This window comes from Macaca mulatta, chromosome 3 (genome assembly GCF_049350105.2).
Source record: "Macaca mulatta isolate MMU2019108-1 chromosome 3, T2T-MMU8v2.0, whole genome shotgun sequence".
Classification (NCBI taxonomy): domain Eukaryota; kingdom Metazoa; phylum Chordata; class Mammalia; order Primates; family Cercopithecidae; genus Macaca; species Macaca mulatta.
This window is the reverse complement of record NC_133408.1, coordinates 18,642,008-18,663,803: the sequence shown is the minus strand read 5'-3', so window position 1 is coordinate 18,663,803 and position 21,796 is coordinate 18,642,008.

The following is a 21,796-nucleotide window of genomic DNA, read 5'->3' as shown; positions in this document are numbered from 1 at the left end:
TCAGATATTGACGACCAGTTCTCCAAAATTACTTAGACAATAATAAAGAAACAATAAAGAAGGATGAATAAAACCTCCCAGAAATATGGGATTATGTAAAGGAACCAAATCTATGACTCATTGGCATCCTTGAAAGAGAGAGAGAGAAAGCAAGCAACTTGGAAAACATATTCAAAGATATCATCCATGAAAATTTTCCTAACCTAACTAGAGAGGAAACATTCAAATTAAGGAAAGGCACAGAACCCCTGTGAGATACTATGCAAGACAATGATCCCCAGGACATGTAGTCATCAAATTCTTCAAGGTCAAAATTAAAGAAAAAATGTTAAAGACAGCTAGAGAGAAGGGGCAGGTCACCTACAGAGGAAATCCTGTCAGGTGAACAGCTGGCTTTTCAGCAGAAACCCCACAAGCCAGAAGAGACGGGATACCTATGTACAGCATTCTTAAGGAAAAGAAATTCCAACCAAGAATTTTACATCAAGCCAAACTAAGCTTCATAGATGAAGGGGAAATAAACTCCTTTTCAAACAAGCAAATGCTAAGGTAATTTCTTACCACCAGACCTGCCTTACAAAAGGTCCTTAAGGGAGGGCTAAATATTAGAACAAAAGACCGTTACTGGCCACCACAAAAACACACTTAAGTACATAGACCACTGTGTTAGGGTTCTCTAGAGGGACAGAACTAATAGGATAGATGTGTATATAAAAGGGAGTTTACTAAGGGGAGTTTACTAACCAGGCCCTTGTCATCTCTTCCTCTATCAATTGATTATTGTGAACTCCCCATGAAGCTATCGGTGCAGGCTGGGGGAGAGAAGGGGAGAGAAGGAAGGGTGGCAGGAGTGGAGACCGTGGGCATTTGAGTCACCTCCTCTTGTAACTTACTTGTGCCCTCTGGACCTGCTTGAGCCCAGTCACGTATATACCACTTCCACTTGATAATGAAATGCTGCTGTGCATACCCCACCTATGGCTAGATGGGTCAGAAAACACCCAGTTCATGATAGGCAGTTCAGGTCGCATGGTGACTTGATGACCCATAGTCTGACACTCAATTTCTACCAAAGCCGAGTAACAGGCCAAGAGCTGTTTCTTAAAAGAAGAGTAGTTATCTGCAGAAGATGGCAGGGCCTTACTCCAAATCCTAGAGGCCCCCACTGTGTTTCACCTACAGGGGTCTGCCAAAGGCTCCAAACAGCATCCCCATCTGCCACTGACACCTCAAGCACCATTGGATCTGATGGGTCATATGGCCCAAGTGGAAGAACAGCTTGCACAGCAGCCTGGACCTGTTGCACAGCCTTCTCTAGTTCAGGATCCCACTGAAAAATGACAGCCTTTCAGGTCACTGGATAAGTCAGCCAGAGTAACACACTCAAATAAGGGAGGTGATGCCTTCAAAATCCAAACCGGCCCGCTAGGAGTTGTGCCTTTTTCTTGGTTGTCGGAGGGACCAAATGCAGCAACTTCTCTTTTACCTTAGAAGGAATATCTCGACAGGCCCCACATCACTGAACCCTTAGAAATTTTGCTGAGGTGGAAAGTCCCTAAATTTTAGTTGGATTTATTTTCCATCCTCTGGCATGCAAATGTCTCACCAATAAGTCCAGTGTGTTTGCTACTACTTCTTGCTAACTGGATCCAATCAGCAAAATGTCATCAATGTAATATACCAGTATTATATCTTATGGAAGGGAAAAGTGATCAAGGTCTCTCCAAATAAGATAATGACACAAAGCCAGAGAGCTAATACACCCTGATATAGGACAGTAAAGGTATATTGCTGGCCTTGCCAGCTGAAGGGAAATTGCTTCTGGTTGGCCTTATGGACAGGAATGGAGAAAAAGTTATTTGCCAAGTCAATGGCTGCATACCAGGTACCAGGAGAAGTGGTAATTTTCTCAGGCAATGAAACCACATCTGGTACAGCAGCTGCACTTGCAGTCACCACTTGGTTAAGCCTACGATAATCCACTGTCATTTTCCAAGATCCATCTGTCCCCTGTACAGCCCAAATGGGAGAGTTCAAAGGGGATGTGGTGGGGATCACCATCCCTGCATCTTTCAAGTCCTTGCTGGTGGCACTAATCTCTGCAATCCCTCCAGGGATGAGATATTGTTTTTGATTTACTATTTTTCTAGGTAAAGGCAGCTCTAATGACTTCCATTTGGCCTTTTCCGCCATAATAGCCCTCACCCTATCAGTCAGGGAGCCAATGTGTGGGTTCTGCCAGCTGCTAAGTATGTCTATGCCAATTATGCTTTCTGGCACTGGGGAAATGACCACAGGATGAGTCTGGGGACTCACTGAACCCACTTTAAGTCAGACCTGGGCTAAAACTTCATTAATTACCTGACCTCCATAAGCCCCTACTTAAATTAGAGAATGACAATGACATTTTATGTCCCCTGGAGTCAATGTCAGCTCAGAGCCAGTGTCCAGTAGTCCCCAAAATGTCTGATCATTTCCATTTCCCCAATCCACAGTTACCCTGGTAGAGGCTAGAGGTCTCTTTGGGAAATGATTGGAGAAAGAATTAACAGCATAAATTGTTGGTACTGTAGTGGGGTCCTTCTACAAGACCCAGCCTCTCCTTCATTCAAAGGGTTCTAGGTCTGTAAACTGGTTCAAGTACGGAAATTGACTGAGGGGCTGTGATTCTCTGTACTTGTAATTCAGATTAGTCTTTTGTATACTCAATCTGGAAGTTCTCTGCTTATATAAATTAAGTAAGAATGCAGTAGGTTTCCTATCAATTTAACTTCTAGGAACACCATGATTAATTAGCCAATGTCAGAGCTCTACATAAGTCACACTATTCTGATTGCGACTTTGCCTCTGCCGTCCATTCTGTTAGCTACACCCACCTTGCCTTTGATGGTTGAGTGCTACCACTTGGCCCCTGCCACCTCGGGATCCAATTTTTCTCACTGCATTTAAGATTTGCAGTTGAATGACTGCAGTTTCCACTGTTAGATCTGGCATATAGAGAAGAGCAATCACAGAGTTCTTCAAAGATGGCAGGTGCCACCCTCACAAATCTATTTCACAAAGTATTGGTCAAGGGTATATCTGCTGGACCCTCCCAGCTGGGATGAGTAGGTCTAAAATGACTAATCCACTCCAGCATCCCAATCTCCCTGAGCCTTTGGATCCCTTTCTCTACATTAAACCAAGGAAGATCAGGCATTTCCAGCTCACTCACAGTGGGCCATCTTTTAATCATATTTTCAGCTAACCAAGCAAATAAACTATTAGAACCTCTTTTATCTCCCCAAGCTACAACATTAAATGCAGAATCCCTGCTTAGTGGGCCCAAATCAATGAATTCAACCTGATCCAACTCTATGTTTTTTTCCACAATTATCCACACCCTTAATCTCCATTCCCATGACTATTGTTCAGATTTCTGTTTATATAAATTAGAAAACTCAAGCAGTTATTTTCAGGTATAGTGCACTCCCTCATGGGTCACACTCTTATCGTCACTTCTAGGGGCCCACTGGAACTTTAGTTATAGGTCTAGGACCAAACAGGAGTGTTGGGGGTGGCTCCTAAGGAGAATCAACATTATCTTGCCTGGCAACTGCCTCAGTAGAGGCCATTACTGTTGCCTCAGGCAACGTAGGGTATATCTCCTCAGACAAAGGTGGAAAGGACGATGGCAGCATGGGTTGGGGAGGGGATGTTGCCACTATTGGAGCTGAGGAAGCTGTTTCTTCAGGCAAAAAAGGTTTATCAGAGTTTACAAGCTCAATGTCCCCAGCTTCATCAGGGCCCTCTCACACATCCCCATTCCAAGTTGCAGGGTCCTATTCTTTTCCAATCAATGCCCTCACTTTAACAGTGGACCCCTGGTGAGGCTGTGCATGCACCTTTCACTGCAGGTCAGCCATGCACATAATGAGAGCTTGTGTCTGCTTTTCTCACAATTTCAGCTCTTTCTCGATAGGAGATAAGAGTCTCACTCAGGGCTCTCTTAGCACATTTGAGGCTCAGTATCTGCTTCTGAAGCCAGGAGATAGAATCCCTGAGTTCATCATTTTTTTCCATCATTTTGTCCACTGAACTTAGGAGCAATCAACCAGCTTCATTATTTTCCTTGGTTCTCCACATACGATCAAAGGTATTATGTATAGAGTCACTAAGTTCCTTGCGTCTCATGACCGATGAATCAGGAATGTCAAATGCATTTATTTTGCATAACTTTCTATACAGTTCATGCCAAGGATTATAGGTGTTCTCCATACCATTAGAAGTAAAGTCCTTAACATTTTGGGGTCTAATCATATTAAGCAGCCAAGTCCAGAAACCCTAAAAGCAATGAAAGAACTCCAACCTTAATATTTTGTTCCTCTAGAACCACTCCTGGTATCAAAACGTGTATTAGTAAGGATTCTCTAGAGGGAGAGAACTAATGGAATAGATATATCTATATATCTAAATCTATAGATATACATAGATATAGAGATACAGGGATAGAGATAGAGATATATAAAGGGGATTTACTAAGTATTAACTCACACAATCATAAGGTCCCACAATAGGCCATCTGCAGGCTGAGGAACAAGGAGAGCCAGTCTGAGTTCCAAAACTGAAGAACCTGGAGTCCAATGTTCGAGGGCAAGAAGCATCCAGTATGGGAGAAAGATGTAGACTGGGAGGCTGGGCCAGTCTCTCTTCTCACATTTTTCTGTCTGTGTATATTCTAGTCACACTGGCAACTGATTACATTGTGCCCACCCGGATTGGGGTTGGGTCTGCCTTTCTCAGTCCACTGACTCTAATGTTAATCTCCTTTGGCAACGTCCTCACAGACACACCCAGAAATAATACTTTGCATCCTTCAATCCAATCAAGTTGATACTCAAAATTAACCATTGCAATCATTGACACTATAAAGCAGCCACATCATCAAGTCTGCATAATAACTAGCTAACAACATTATGACAGCAACAAATTCACACATACCAACACTAACTTTGATGTAAATTCGCTAAATGTCTCAATTAAAAGGCATAAAGTGGCAAGATGAATAAAGAAGCAGACCCAACTGTATGCTGTCTTCCAGAGACTATGTCTTATACAATGACACCTGCAGGCTCAAAGTAAACAGATGGAGAAAAACATATCAAGCAAACAGTAAAAAAAAAAAAAAGCAGGAGTTGCTATTCTAATTTCAGACAAAACAGTCTTTAAACCAACAACATTCTAAAGAGACAAAGAAAAGAACTACGAAAAGAATTACATAAGGGTAAAGGATTGAAGTCAACAAGAAGAGCTAATTGTTCTAAATATACATGCATCCAACACAGGAGCACACAGATTATAAAGCAAGTTCTCAGAGACCTTCAAAGAGTAGACTCCCACACAATGATAGTGGGAGACTTCTACACCCTACCGACAGTGTTAGCCAGACCATTAAGGCAGAAAACTAACCAAGATATTAATTATAAGTGTCGGGACCTGAACTCACCACTTGACCAAACAGGCCTAATAGAACTCTTCCACCCTGAAACAACAGAATATACATTCTTCTCATTTGCACATGGCACATACTCTAAAATAAACCACACAATCAGAAAACAACCCTCAGCAAATTCAAAAAATGGAAAGTTAAATTACATCAAACACACTCTCAGCCCACAGTCCAATGAAAACAGAAATCAGTACTAAGAAAATCATATAAAACCATGCAATTACATGGAAATTAAACAACCTGCTTCTGAATGACTTTTGGGTAAGCAATGAAATCAAGGCAGAAATTAAGAAATTATTTGAAACTAATGAGAACAAACATACAATATACCAGAATCTCTGGGACACAGCTAAAGCAGTGTTAAGAGGGAAGTTGACAGTGTTAGCCACCCACATCAAAAAATTAGAAAGATCTCAAATGAACAACCTAACATTACACCTAGAGGAGCTAGAGAAACAAGACCAAATCAAACTAGCAGAAGACAAAAAACAATGTGTTTTTAAAATACATTGCAGATACTATCAGGTAAAATGTATTAAGAATTATCCTCTGTATTCCTTTGTTAGAGTGATACATTGTTTTATTTGTTGGACACCTTTGGCAGCTTTTTTTAAAGTTATTTTGGGCTGGGCACAGTAGCTTGTGCCTGTAATCCCAGCACTCTGGGGGGCCGAGGAGGGTGGATCACTTGAGGGCAGGAATTTGAGACCAGCCTGACCAACATGGTGAAACTCTGACTCTACTAAAAATACAAAAATTAGCCAGAAGTGGTGGTAGGTTCCTGTAATCCCAGCTACTTGGGAGGCTGAAGCAGGAGAATTACTTCAACCTGGGAGGCAGAGGTTGCAGTGAGCTGAGATCGTGCCACAGGGCTCCAACCTGGATTGACAGAGCAAGACTCCATCAAAGAAGAAAGAAGAAAGAAGAGGAGGAAGAGGAAGAAGAAGAGGAGGAGGAAGAAGAAGACGAAGACGAAGACGAAGGAGAAGAAGAAGGAGAAGGAGAAGGAGAAGGAGAAGGAGAAGAAGGAGAAGAAGAAGAAGAAGAAGAAGAAGAAGAAGAAGAAGAAGAAGAAGAAGAAGAAGAAGAAGAAGAAGAAGAAGAAGAAGAAAGAAGAAGAAGAAGAAGAAGAAGAAGAAGAATTATTATTATTATTAAGGTTATTTTGGCTTGATAAAATCCATTTGATAAATGAAAATTCTGGTGGTCCAAGATGGCCAATTGAAGCAGCTGCAGTCTGCACCTCTCACAGAGAATGAAAATATCAAGTAAATTCTATACCTTCAATTGAGGTATCCAGGTTCTCACATTGTGACTGACTAGGCAACTGGCGCAACCCACAAAGAGTAAGGAAAAGCAGGGTTAGGCAACAGTCCACCCAGGAGCAGCACAGAGCCAGGGATCCCCCACCCCCAGCCAAGGGATGCCGTAAGTGATTGTGCAACCCTGCCAAGGAAACCATACTTTTCCCATGAATCTTTGCATCCTGTATATCAGGAGATCCCCTCGTGAGCCCATGCTACCAGGGTTTCGGGTCTGAAGCACTGAGCTGTGCAGACTCCCAGCAGCTGCTCAGGCATGCATGGAGACACAGGAGGTTTTGCATACTCCAGCCCCAGGAATTCCAGTGAGGCAGGAGATCTGTTCATTCTCCTAGGAAAGTGGCGGAAGCCAGGGAGCCAAGTGGCATCATTCAATGGGCCCCACTCCCACAGCACCTCACAAGTTAAGACCCACTGGTTTGGAATTCCAGCCAACCAGCAGCCCCAGCAGGCTGGAGATTGACCAAGATGACCATTGTGTTTTACACATAATTTATAGTTTCCCTTGTAAATTTGTTTTGATCTAAGAGTTACCTAGAAGCATGCTTATTAATTTCCAAGGAGATTAAACTTTTTAGCAAACTTTGTATAAAGTTCTTTATTTTATTGAATTTGCTCTTTAATTTTATTGAATTTGATAAAAAAAAAAAAACTTAAACTACAAAATTTCTACCTTAAAATTGTAGAGGTTTTCCTGAAACAAAGCACCATACAAGTACAAAACTTGTTTTATAAATGTTCAATGAACATATACAAGAAAGATTCTTTGTTGGAAGGATTTAAGGTTTAGTGTACATCTATTAAATAAAGTTTATTGATTGCATGATTCTTTTCTGTATGACTTGTTTTTGGTTTGTTTTTAACTAGACCTGTGTAATTCTGAAAGAGAAATAATTTGTCTCTTGCGATAGTTTTATTTTCCCAAATTTTTTCCTCATGTAGTTAGCCGCTGTGTCATTTAACACAGATTTATAAATATAATATACTCTTCATAAACTGTTACTTTCATTATTATGTAACATACCTCTTCAGTGCATTTAACCTTACCTTTAATCTTGTCTGTTATTAATATTGCCATTTGTTATGTAAAATTAATTGCAATCCTGTCAGAACATAGATGTTCTGGGTCTTATTAAGAATAACCAAAGATTTCCTACCTTTACGGAAAGAGATTATATGAGCTACTCTCTATGTTAAGTCTTTATACTGTTTAACTAGCATACACTTATGTCACAAAGCTATATATGTTCTAAGAACAGGGTTCCTGCACAGTCCACTGTTCATACAAACACTATCCAGATTGCATCAGGTGTTGTGGCTGGCTTTGACTTTTCAACAGGAACAGGCCTCTTGTTTCATAGGTCATGCTGACCCACTTAGCCTACAATCCTACAATACAGATCTTCTATCCTTGGTCTTATCTTTATGTGACTGAACAACAAAACAGCTGCAAGGTTCCACCACATGCTCCTTTCTTTTTATTTGAATATGTCTCTTATCTCTTCGCTCAATTCTCAATTTAAGCTGTTAACACTGCTTAAGCGAGGTTTTATTTTCTTGTACACAGCAAATAGCTATGATTTGTTTGCACCATAGTCTACAATCTGTCAACTACATCCCTAACCACCCCTTCCTCCCATCAGTATGTCCTACTTCACCTCCACTTCTTCCTTAACCCCAATAAGTTGAAGCCCAGGCTGGGCGCAGTGGCTCAAGCCTGTAATCCCAGCACTTTGGGAGGCCAAGACGGGCGGATCATGAGGTCAGGAGATCGAGACCATCCTGGCTAACACGGTGAAACCCCGTCTCTACTAAAAGTTACAAAAAACTAGCCGGGCGAGGTGGCGGGCACCTGTAGTCCCAGCTACTCGGGAGGCTGAGGCAGGAGAATGGCGTAAACCCGGGAGGCAGAGCTTGCAGTGAGCTGAGATCCGGCCACTGCGCTCCAGCCTAGGCGACAGAGCAAGACTCCATCTCAAAAAATAAAAATAAAAAATAAAAAAAATAAAAAGTTGAAGCCCATAGACTACCTTCACTTCTCCTCTCTCCTCGCCAACTTCATTCTCTGCACCAGTTATAACCTTGGGATGCTTCTACTTTCCACTGTTACCACAATCACCAGCTCCTCAGTTTTCTGAATTTGGGTAGTACATTTTAGAAATGTCTTATCCTTCCTGTCTCAAGAGACTTGCTTTATGGATCACATTTTGAGATACTATATTCTTATTCAGCTAGATGTATAGATGAAAACAGGAAGGAGGGAGGAAAGGAGGAACAGAGGGAGGGAAGGAGGGAGGGAGGAAAGGAGGAGGGGAGGGAGAGAGGAAGGAAGGGAGGAAGAGAGGAGGGAAGGAGGGAGGGAGGAAGGGAGGGAATTGGGGAAAGAAGGAGGGAAGGACAAGTATTGCTAATCACCACTGTGGCCTTGTTGCCTTGCCTCTTTATTTTCTCCATCCTAAGGTTTCTGCTGTGGTTCATTTATTGCTCAGTTAGAGTATTTTCTCAAGAAATTTTTTTAAAGGGACCATGCCAGGAGTTCAATGTCACAGGGAGCTATGATGGCACCACTGCACTCCAGCCTAGGTGACTGAGCAACTCTCTAAAACATAACAACAAAACAAAATAAAATAAAAGGGGTATATGGCTGATATACTCTGAATTTTTATTTATCCTCACATATCTCTCTGTCACTCTGACAGGTCAATTATCTTATTTGAGAATACTTTGGGTTCCAATTCTTTAATTGATGCTATTTCACTATCAGCCAGCTTTCAGTAAATTAAAAAATAACAGAGGATTCCATTGCCCAATGCTTTGTTCCTTTATTCCTTTGTTGGTTGGTTGTTATTTCTACCTAGAAGCCTATAATATTATCTTCATTATTAAAGTTCCAGGATTCCCTCAGGACATATCTGGTGTGTATCTCTTATCACCAGTAAAGCCTGCAATTTGGAAAGCTCTTATACTCTACAGTCTCAAAACTGTATTTACTTTAGATAACTTGTTTTTTAGTATTTGTTTAGTGATTGCCTATCTTCCATCTGCTCTTTTTTTTTCCTTAAGAATCTCCAATTATGTTTATGGTAGGGATCCTCAAATCTTGCATTCAAGTTGCCTACATTTTCATTTGTGCTTTGAGCTATTCCTTGAACCTGATCATCCAGTTTACCAATTCAGATGTCAATAATGACCACCCTTATCTTAAATGTATCTACTGAGTTATCTGAGAAATCGTGGCATTAAAGTCAAAGAAGTCTTTTATCCGCTGCCTTAAGTGCAGTTACTTTTTTTTTCAATTCAGCCATTCTTCTTCTACTCTTCTAACAATTCTCTTCCACTGGGTTTGTGCTCTAATTTTTGGCTGATATTCTCATCTCTCATCTATGGTACCCTCATATTTGTGGTTATTTATCTCTGATAGTTACAGGGACCTCAGGTGTGTTGTGGAGAATTCTGAATGGTTGGACTCCCATGGATGCTGGAAGGAGAAGCAGCAGCTGACCTCAGCATCCCAGATCTGAGTGTGGAAACCTCAGGCTCACATCCCCCTCCCCGGCTCTCCATATAGACAGAAAAGTAACCAAATTTAGGTCACTATGTCCCTAAAAATGATACTGTTCATCCTTTTCCCCAATATTTGTCTTTAATTAATGAATAAATGAACTATTTGAGCTTCATTTTTGGAAACAAGATATACTGAGTGTGATGGTTAATACACAGTGTCAACTTGATTGGATTGAAGGATACAAAGGATTGACCCTGGGTGTGTCTCTGAGGGTGTTGCCAAAGGAGATTAACATTTGAGTCAGTGGGCTGAGAAAGGCAGACCCACCCTTAATCTGGGTGGGCACAATCTATTCAGCTCCCAGCGTGCCTAGAAAACAAGCAGGCAGAAAAATAAAAAGAGAGACTGGCCTAGCCTCCCAGCCTACATCTTTCTCCTATGCTGGATGCTTCCTGTCCTGAAACACTGGACTCCAAGTTCTTCAGTTTTGGAACTCGGACTTGGCTCTCCTTGCCCCTCAGCCTGCAGATAGCCTATTAAGGGACTTTGTGATTGTGTGAGTTAATACTTAATAAACTCGCCTTTATGTATACAAAATATATATATGATATATGTATACAAAATACATATATGATATATATTCTATATATAGTATATATGTATATATACTACATTTATATATAATATATATACTGTACTTATATATACTCTATATATAATATATTAGCCTCAAATCTGCTAAGATTGCCCTGAGTGAGAGTCTCATCTGTCGAGAAAGAGCTGAAACTGTGAAAAAACAGACACAAGAATTGCTTGAGTTTTCTAATTTATATAAACAGAAATCTGGAGAACAGGCGTGGGAATGAATATTAGAAGTGTGGGATAGTGGTGGAAGGAACATGGAGTTGAATAAGCCTGAATTTATTGATTTGGGCCCACCAAGTAGGGACTCTGCATTTAATGTTGCAGCTCAGGGAGTTAAAAAAGGTTCTAATAGTTTATTTGCTTGATTGGCTGAAATATGGATTAAAAGACGGCCCACTGTGAATGAGCTGGAAATGCCTGATCTTCCTTAATGCAGAGAAAGGGATCCAAAGGCTTAGGGAAATTGGCATGGTGGAATGAATTAGTCATTTTAGACCTATTCATCCCAGCTGGGAAGGTCCAGAAATATACCCCTGACCAATGTCTTGCGAAACAGATTCGTGAGGGCAGCACCTGCATCTTTGAAGAGCCTTGTAATTGCTCTTGTCTGTATGTCAGATCTAACAGCGAGAACTGCAGACACTCAACTACAAAATTAAAATACAATGGGAGTAACTGGATCGCGAGATGGCAGGGGCCAAGTGGTGGCACTCAACTATCAAAGGCAAGGTGGGTATAGCTACTGTAATAGACAGCAGAGGCAAAGCAGCAATCAGAATAGTCTGACTCATGTCGAGCTCTGGCATTGGCTAATTAATCATGGTGTTCCTAGAAGTGAAATTGATAGGAAGCCTACTGTATTCTTAATTTATATAAGCAGAAAACTTCTAGGTCGAATGGACAAAAGACTAATTTGAATTACAAATACAGAGAATCACAGCCCTGCAATCAATTTCCAGACTTGAGCCAGTTTATGGTTTACTTCCCCTTGAGGAAGGACCCCACCACATTACCGACACTTTATGCAGTGATTCTCCCATCCTTTCCCAAGGAGATGCCATGGTCATGGAATTCACTGGTCTTACCATGTTCCCCATTATCCTGAAGCAGCTGGATTGATAGAATGGTGGATTAGCCTTTCAAAGTCACAATTCCAAAGCCAACTAGGTGACAATACTTCGCAGGGCTGAGGCAAAGTTCTCTAGAAGGCTGTGTATGCTGAGAATCAGCATCTAATATATAGTACTATTTCTCTCATAGCCAGGATTCACAGGTCCAGGAATCAAGGGGTAGAAGTGGAAGTGGCACTACTCACCATCGCCCTTAGTAATTAGCTAGCAAATTTTTTGCTTCCTGTTCCCACCACATTACATTGTGCTGGCCTAGAGGTCTTAGTTGTCACCAGGAGACACAACAACAATTCAACTAAACTGGAAGACTGCCACCTGACACTTCAGGCTTCTCCTACCTTTAAGTCAACATGCTAAGAAGGGAGTTACAGTGTTGCCTGGGGTGACTGACCTGGACTTTCAAGATGAAATCAGTCTACTACTTCACAAAGGAGGTAAGGAAGAGTTTGCATGGAATATAGGCAATCCATTAGGGTGTCTCTTATTATTACCATGCCCTGTGATTAAGGTCAATAGGAAGCTACAACAGCCCAATCCAGGCAGGACTACAAATGACCCAGACCCTTCAGAAATGAAGATTTGGGTTACTCCACCAGGAAAAAAACCACGACCTGCTGAGATGCTTGCTGAAGGCAAAGGGAATACAGAATGAGTAGTATAACAAGGTAGTCATCAGTACCAGCTACGACCACATGACCAATTGCAGAAATGACTGTAATTGTCATCAGTATTTCCTCCTTTTGTTAAAAACATGTTTTTGCATGTATACACTTGTACTAAGAAAATATCTTCATTTTATTTCCTTCCTCCTTTATCTTGTGACATAAGATTTATTGACTTCATATCAGCATTTAAGTACTGTTAACTTTATGTATTTGGGTTGGGGATTGGTGCGTTTCTGGTTGTATGAAGGATAGTTGTATTATGTTAGGTGTCATTATGACCTTATTGTCTTTATTTGAAGATTATGCATGATCTCAGCAGATGTGTATAGGCTCAAGTTGACAAGGGGTGGACTTGTGATGATTAATACTGAGTGTCAACTTGTTTGGATTGAAGGATACAAAGGATTGACCCTGGGTGTGTCTCTGAAGGTGTTGCCAAAGGAGATTAACATTTGAGTCAGTGGGCTGGGAAAGGCAGACCCACCTTTAATCTGGGTGAGCACAATCTAATCAGCTGCCAGCACAGATAGAATATGAGCGGCAGAAAAATGTAAAAAGAGAGACTGGCCTAGCCTCCCAGCCTGTATCTTTCTCCCATGCTGGATGCTTCCTGCCCGTGAACACAGGACTCCCAGTTCCTCAGTTTTGGAACTTAGACTGGCTCTCCTTGCTCCTCAGCCTGCAGACGGCTTATTGTGGGACCTTGTGATTGTGTGAGTTAATACTTATTAAACTCCCTTTATATATATAATATGTATCTATTCCATTAGTTCTGTCCCTCTAAAGAATGCTAATACACCAAGATTCCATTTTACTCTGTTCTACTACAAGGCTTTGAGAAAATGGTAAGTGGTGTTAACTTATAGGGGATCACAGACACTGGTGAAAACCTAAACAAAGCTAGACACACTTTCTCTAGAAGGAAAAAGCCTTTACATATAACAGAGGGTGGCCAGGTTTCTGGAAGTCCATAAACTTCAGATTAAGAGACTACCAAGGAGAGACTGTCATTTCTCTGTTTTTCAGATTAAGATTATCAGGACCACTGAAACTGTTCTTATTCCTTGGTCTCATTGAACACTTGCTGCTCTGGTGCCAGAAACAGTCTTTTCTGTAATTTATTTACTTTTTGAGACAGAGTCTTGCTCTGTCGCCCAGGCTGGAGTACAGTGGCATGATCTTGGCTCACTGTAACCTCCACCTCTGAGATTCAAGCAATTCTCCTGCCTCAGCCTCCCGACTAGCTGGGACTACAGGCGTGTACCACCATGCCTGGCTAATTATTTGTATTTTTTTAGTAGAGGCAGGGTTTCACCATGTTGGCCAGGGTCGTCTAGAGCTTCTGACCTGAAGTGATCCACCCACCTTGGCCTCCCACAGTACTGGGGATACAGGCATGAGCCACTGCGCCTGGCCCCCAGAAGCAGTCTTAATGTTCATTTTGAACAGAATCCTCCCCTTGGCTGGATGAAAGGATTATAAGCTATGGCAACCTAAGAGCTGGCATTCCCAAGCTAGAACTTTAGCCACCCACCTCCTTTTGCATAAATCTAGAGATGAGAGAGAGAGCTATAAAACCAAAGGCCTTCTAAAGCAAAAGACACCTTTGGTAAATAGCTAAAAAGATTTCTAGAGCTTCGAATATTAGGCACTTTAAAAAGTGTATTAATTGGACCCCTAGGCATCTTACATTATTATTTAAGATGTAGGTCCTAAAAGAGCATTGCACCAGCTTAATCCTTCCTGAAAACTGTTATCCCATGAAGACTCTCCTTTGATGAGTTCATTCAATCACATGACTTCAAACACTCCTCACATGATAATAGCTCCAATTTCAATAACTCTAGTTCATTTCCTCTCTCCTCAACCCAGACCCATGTGCATAAACATTTGGACATGTCCACTTAAAAAGTTTCACTTCAATCCTAACTTGTCCCCATGTTGTCCTTATCATCTTCCCCCCATTCCATTTTACTCTCCCTCCACAAAGCTTCCCCCTTCTGGTTTCCATTCCTGGGAATGGCACTATTATTCTCTCAGCTGCCCAAGTTAAAAACCCACAAGTCACCTCAACTCCTACCTCTCTCTCAGATAGATAGATAGATAGATAGATAGATAGATAGATAGATAGATAGATAGATAGATAATAGGTAGATACAGATGGATAGATGATAGAGAGAGAAAGAAAGAGACAGACAGACAGAATCTATAGATACAGGTATTCAATCAGTTACCAAGTGCTGTCCTTTCTTTACCCTACGCAAATATGTTCCCTCTTCCCATTCCCACAGCCTCAACCTCAGTTCAGGCCACTACCATCTCTTCATTTAACCACAGCAGTCTCAAGTGGGTCCTCCATCTCCTGATTAACCTGCCTCTGGTCCATTCCCCACAGCCAGAGTGATCTTTTAGTTTTTCTTTTGTTTTGTTTTTGGTTTTGTTTTCAAGATGGAATTTTGCTCTCTTGCCCGGGCTGGAGTGCAGTGGCACAATCTCCACTCACTGCAACCTTTACCTCCCGGGTTCAAGTGACTCTCCTCCCTCAGCCTCCCAAGTAGCTGAGATTACAGGTACACACCAGAACACCTGGCAAATTTTTGTATTTTTAGTAGAGATGTGGTTTCACCTTGTTGGCCAGGCTGGGTCTCGGACTCCTGGCCTCAAGTGATCTGCCCACCTTGGCCACCCAACATTCTGGGATTACAGGCGTGAGCCACTGTGCCCAGCCCAGAATGATATTTTGAAAACACATTTGATTTTGTTGACTCCTTGCTTAGAAGCATGTCTTCAGAATAAAGACGACATCCTTTCCCATAATTTGTGAGCACTGAATGCTGTTTCCTGCTGTATCCTAGACTCCTCTTTGACCAGTCCTCCACCTGAATCCTGGACCTAGCCAGACTGAGCTACTTGTAATTCCCTGAATATGCTGGACTCTGACTCTGAAGCCTCTAGGCCTTTCCATGCACTCTTCCCTCTGCTGAATGCCATCTCACTTCTTCTGCACTTGCCTGAATCCCATTCTCCTTTCTAGACTCAACTTAGCCATTATCAATTACAGGATGTATAGGATGTATTGACTTCACAGTCTCCAAAACTCTCTGTGCGTTCCTCTATCATCAAACTGTAGCCACGTATCCCCACTGTTTCAGGCTTCTGAAATTCTAAAGTTGTCCTTTTCTTTTCTTTTTTGAAACAGGGTCTCACTCTGTCACCTGGGCTAGAGAGCAGTGGCACAATCACAGTTCACTGTCCTTTTATTAGCCAATAAGAATAGTCGAAGTTTTGGCAGGTGCAGTGGCTCATGCCTGTACTTCCAGCACTTTGGGAGGCCAAGGCAGGGGTGGATCGCTTGAGTCCAGGAATTGGAGACCAGCCTGGGCAACATGGTATGGCAAAACCTCTTCTCTACAGAGAAAAAAAACACACACACACTATATTAGCCAGGCACAGTGGCCCATACCTATAATCCCAGCTACTAGGGAAACTGAGGTGAGAGGATCACTTGAGCCCAGAAGGTCAAGTCTGCAGTCAGCCAAGATCACACCACTGCACTCCAGCCTGGGCAACAGAGCGATCTTAGCTACTTTGGAGGCTGAATCAGAAGAACTGCTTAAACCCAGAAGGCGGAGGCTGCAGTGAGCCGAGATCATGTCACTGCACTCCAGCCTGGACAACACTGAGACTCCGTCTCAAAAAAATAAATAAATAAAGAGCACACATTCTTCTCTACAGTCTAATAAGCATTAGTTTCACATGGTGAAACTCCCATCTCTACTTAAAATACAAGAATTAGCCAGGTGGTGCACATCTGTGGTCCCAGCTACTCCAGAGGCTTGTGTGGGGGCATATGCCTATAATCCTAGCTCCTTGGGAGGCTGAGGCATGAGAATTGCTTGAAATCTGGAGGCACAGGTTGCAGTGAGCCAAGGTTGCGCTACTGCACTCCAGCCTGGGTGACAGAACGAGATGCTGGCTCAAAAAACAAAAAAAGAAACAAAATTGAGACGATTGAGTAGAAAATGTTTGCAAAATGTAGATTAGTAGCCAGAATATATGAATAATTGGTTCTTACAAATCAACAAGTAAAAAGACAACAGAAATCTGATACAAAAATGCTTAAATGACAATAGAGCAAAAATATCTAAATGGCTAATAGACATATGAAAATTTCAACCATACTATTCATTAGGAAAATACAAATCAATATTATATTAGACCTACTAGACTGGCAAAATCTAAGAAGTCTAACAGTCCCAAATATTGGTGAACATATGGTGCTATAGAAACTCATATACACTACTGGCAAGTAAACTGGTATCTTTCTGGAAAACAATTTGGCATTATCAGGTAAAATAAAACGTAATTGTACTGTATGATTTAGAAATTCCACTTCTAGGTATTGACTAGAGTACCAATAGACATGTACAGAGATGTTTATAGTGACATTATTCATAATAGGGAAAACTGGAAACAACCTAAAATTCAATGATCAAAGTATGAATAAATGAATAGTGGAATATATCAGTGAAAATGAGTGAACAACTCATCAACATGGAGAAGTTGCACAAAAATATTAAGCAGAAAACTCAATGTGGGACATTTATAAAAATCTTTTTATAACCTATGAAAAAAATCCCAACGTGCCATCACCAAGGGCAAGTGAAAAACTGTTGGCTCCAGTAAGGCAGAACTAAAGGAAGTTCTAACACGGGAAAATTGCAGCACACTGGACTGTTGAGAAATGTAAAGGATCTGAGATTTTACTCCACTTGCAACCTAACAAATTAGTCTGCCACAGTTTCACTGTTGGCAGTAAAAAAATAAGGCTTTTGGGTCAGAGACAAGGAACTTTATTACTCACAGTATTAATACAACAATTAGCATAAGCAACAGTATATTTTCTCAGTTTCCCCTTGCCTCAAGTCTTATGGGGGCAACATGGATGGGCCCAGATGGATCTGACCTCCTTGGCCTCCCTCAGTACAGGGATTACAACACGCCCAGCCTCAATTTTCTTTATAATGCCTTTTGATGAACGAAACTCTTTACTGTAACTGAATTTATCAGTCTTTTAGGGTCTGTGATTCTTTTCTATTTTATAGATACACTTTCCCATTCTATTGTCATAAAAATATTCTCCTATATTTTTTCCAAATTTAAAATTCAACCTTTTTATTTACAACTTAATCCATTTTAGTGGACTTCTGTATATGGTGTGAGGTAAGAATCTAATTTCACTGTTTCCTTTTGTGTATAATCACTTATACAGTACTATGCCATTTGTTCTGCAGTTCCATTTCATCATGTACACATTTCTATATATGTACATGTTTCTTTATGGACTTTCCATTCTGTTTCAGTTTATTTATCTTTGGGTCAATATAAAACTGTCTTAATTACTATTGTTTAATAACAAGCATTTGGCATCTGAGTAGTTCAAGCTCTCTCATGCTCCTCCTATTATCTAGGAGTGTCTAGGCTGTTCTTGGTCATTTGTTCAGGTTTTATGAAAAACACTTTTGGGTTTTTGACTGGAATTTTACTGTAAATATAGGAACAATTGGTATCTTTATAATAGTGAGTCTTCCTAGTCAAACATGAAATAATTTTCCATTTACTTAGGTATTTAAAATGTCTTTTAGGCTGTGCGTGGTGGTTCATGCCTGTAATCTCAGCACTTTGGGAGGCCGAGGTGGGAGGATTGCTTGAGCTCTGGCATTCAAGACCAGCCTGAGCAACATGGTGAGACCCCCATCTCTACTAAAAATATGAAAAATTAGCTGATTGTGGTGGTGCACACCTGTGGTCCCAGCAACTCAAGAGGCTGAGGTGGGAGGATGGCCTAAGCTCGTGGGGTGGAGGTTGCAGTGAGCCAAGTTCACGCCACTGCACCACTCCAGCCTGGGTGACAGAACAAGACCTTGTCTCAAAAAAAAAAAAAAAAAAAAGTATTTTAATCAAATTGCATGTTAGTCCTGTACTCGTTATATTTACTCCATGATGCCTTATTTATCATTTTTAGTGGTATTATTAAAATGTTTTCCTGCTTTGGGGAAATATATATTATATAGAAATATAAATGATTTCTGAATATTATTATTACAGACAACACTTTCCTAAGCCCTCTTATCATAACTCAGTGCTTTTTTAAATGTTTTCCTGGTAAATAATATCATCTGTTAATGACGACAATTTTGTGCATACTTTCTTATCCTTTTCCCTTTCATTTTTTTTTCTTTTCTTATTTTGCTGGCTAGGACTTCCAGTGAAAATGTTGAATAGGAGTGGTAATAGGTGGCAATTTTCTCGTTTCTGATTTTTATAGGAAATGCTTTCAGTATTTCTACTTGCAGAATATTTGCCAGAGTTTTTTGTATACAGACCATACTGGGTTAAGAAAGTTCCTTCTCTTCCTAGTTTGCCAAGTGTATTCAATTTCAACAAATGTGTGTCCACATCTGTTGAGGTGATAATGTGCTATTTTTCTTCCCTTTAACCTATTAGAATGATAAATGGAATTTATAGATTTTTCTATTAAACCATGGTTACATTCCTGGGATAAACTCAACTTGGTCATAGTATATCATCTGTTTTATATATACTGCTAGATTTAGCTTGTTGAAGTTTTATTCTTTTTTTCCTCTATGTGAATGTGATTGGCCTGTCAGTTTCCTTTCTTATATAACCCTTATCTGGTTTTGTTATCAAGGTTTTGTCTAACACAATTATTTAGGGGGAAGAATTACAAGAATCACTTCTTCTTGGGCATACAGTTCAACTATACTGGAATCATCTGAATGAGTCCTGGCCACTGGAATTCGAAGTCACTTATGCTACTTCCAGGACTGGCTCAAAAATCTCTCATGCACGATCTTCCTCTTTTTTCCGTATCCATGCTGACAGAGGTTACAAGCTGAATGTGATGGTGGCACAAAACAGAGGGATCCTGAGTCTCTGAATGACTAAATGGAATAGAACACTTTCTATGCCCTGGACAAAGCACATTAGATTATAAAATGCATAAGCAATAAATTTTTAGTGTGTCACTAATAAAGAACTTGGTACACCAGTTGAACCTCTGCACATGAGAATAACACAGACTGTAAGATCATGGCCCAGTTCACATGAATTTAAAATAATAAAATGTATACCCAAGAAACCCTCTATCCAACTTCAGAACTGGAACACTGCCAGTCCCTTTATGGTGTTTACCTGGGTGCCTGGTTCTCCTCTAGCCTTTCTCCCAGTCATCCTTACCTCCTCTCATCCCACTGGTTAGCGCTAACCTGAATTTTTTGTTTATCATTATGTTGCCTTTTTGTTTGTTTGCTTTGTTTTGGTTTTCTCTTACACTAAAAGACCTTTTAAATGTTTTTTAGAACAGTTTTAGCTTTACAGGAAAACTGATAAGGAGGTACAGAGAGTTTTGTTGTAGACACAGGTTAAAAAAAAAAAAGGACAGTTTACACAAACCTCTCCCTGACTGCACAAACACAAGCACAGTTCCCCCCAGTTATTTGCATCTTGCATTAGTGTGGTGCATCTTGCATTAGTGTGGTGCATCTGTTACAATTGATGAACCAATATTGATATATTATTACTAACTAAAGTTCACAGTTTATATTAGCGTTCACTCTCTGTTCAGTAATTTTCAAAATGTCATTTCCTTTTTTTTTTTTTTTTGAAACGGAGTCTTGCTCTTGTTGCCCAGGCTGGAGTGCAATGGCATGATCTCAGCTCACTGCCATCTCTGCCTCTCAAGCTCAAGCTATTCTCCTGCCTCAACCTCCCGAGCACATGGGATTACAGGCACATGCCACCATGCCCAGCTAATTTTTTTATTTTTAGTAGAGATGGGGTTTCATCATGTTGGCCAGGCTGGTCCCAAACTCCTGATATCAGGTGATCTGCCTGCCTCGGCCTCCAAAAGTGGTGGGATTACAGGAGTGAGCCATCACGCCCAGCCTAAAATGTCATTATTTCTTCCTTGACATATGAATTGTTTAGAAGCATGTTTTAAATTTTGTAAATGTATGGGGACTTTTACATTTTATTTTTGTTATCAATTTATAACCTAAACACTTTATAGTCAGAGAAGATTAGCTATATCATATTGATTCTTTCAATTTTATAGGGACTTACTTTTGGTCTAGTATGTAATCATGTTGGTAAACATCCCATGAGTGCTTGAGAAAGAATATGCATTCCCTGACTGTTAGTTTCAGAGTTCTGTATTAGTCTGTTATATCAAACTCACTGCTATTTTTCAAATCTCTTTGCCTTTTTGGTCTCCTTGATGTGGTGGCACGCGCCTGTAATCCCATCTACTCCGGAGGTTGAGGCAGGAGAACTGCTTGAGCTTGAGAGGCAGAGATGGCAGTGAGCTGAGATCATGGCATTGCACTCCGGCCTGGGCAACAAGAGCAAGAGTCCGTCTCAGAAAGTGTAAACCCTTTATCATTCTTTTTTTTTTTTTTTTTTTTTTGAGACATAGTTTCGCTCTGTCGCCCAGGCTGGAGTGCAGTGGTGCGATCTCCGCTCACTGCAAGCTCCGCCACCTCCCGGGTTCACGCCATTCCCCTGCCTCAGTCTCTCTAGAAGCTGGGACTACCGGTGCCCGCCACCACGCCTGGCTAATTTTTTTGTATTTTTAGTAGAGACGGGGTTTCACCGTGTTCGCCAGGATGGTCTCGATCTCCTGACCTCGTGATCCGCCCGCCTCGGCCTCCCAAAGTGCTGGGATTACAGGCATGAGCCACCGCGCCCTGCGCCCTTTATCATTCTTTAGTGTCTGTATTAGTCTGTTCTCGCATTGCTATAAAGAATTACCTGAGACTGGGTAAAGAAAAGAAGCTTAATTGGCTCACGGTTTCACAGGCTGTACAGGAAGCATGGCTGGGGAGGCCTGAGGAAGCTTGAAATCATGGCGCAAGGCAAAGAGGAAGGAGGCATGTCCACATGGTTGGAGCAGGAGGAAGAGAGCGAAGAGGAAGCGCTACACACGTTTAAACAACCAGATCTCGTTAGGAACTCACTAT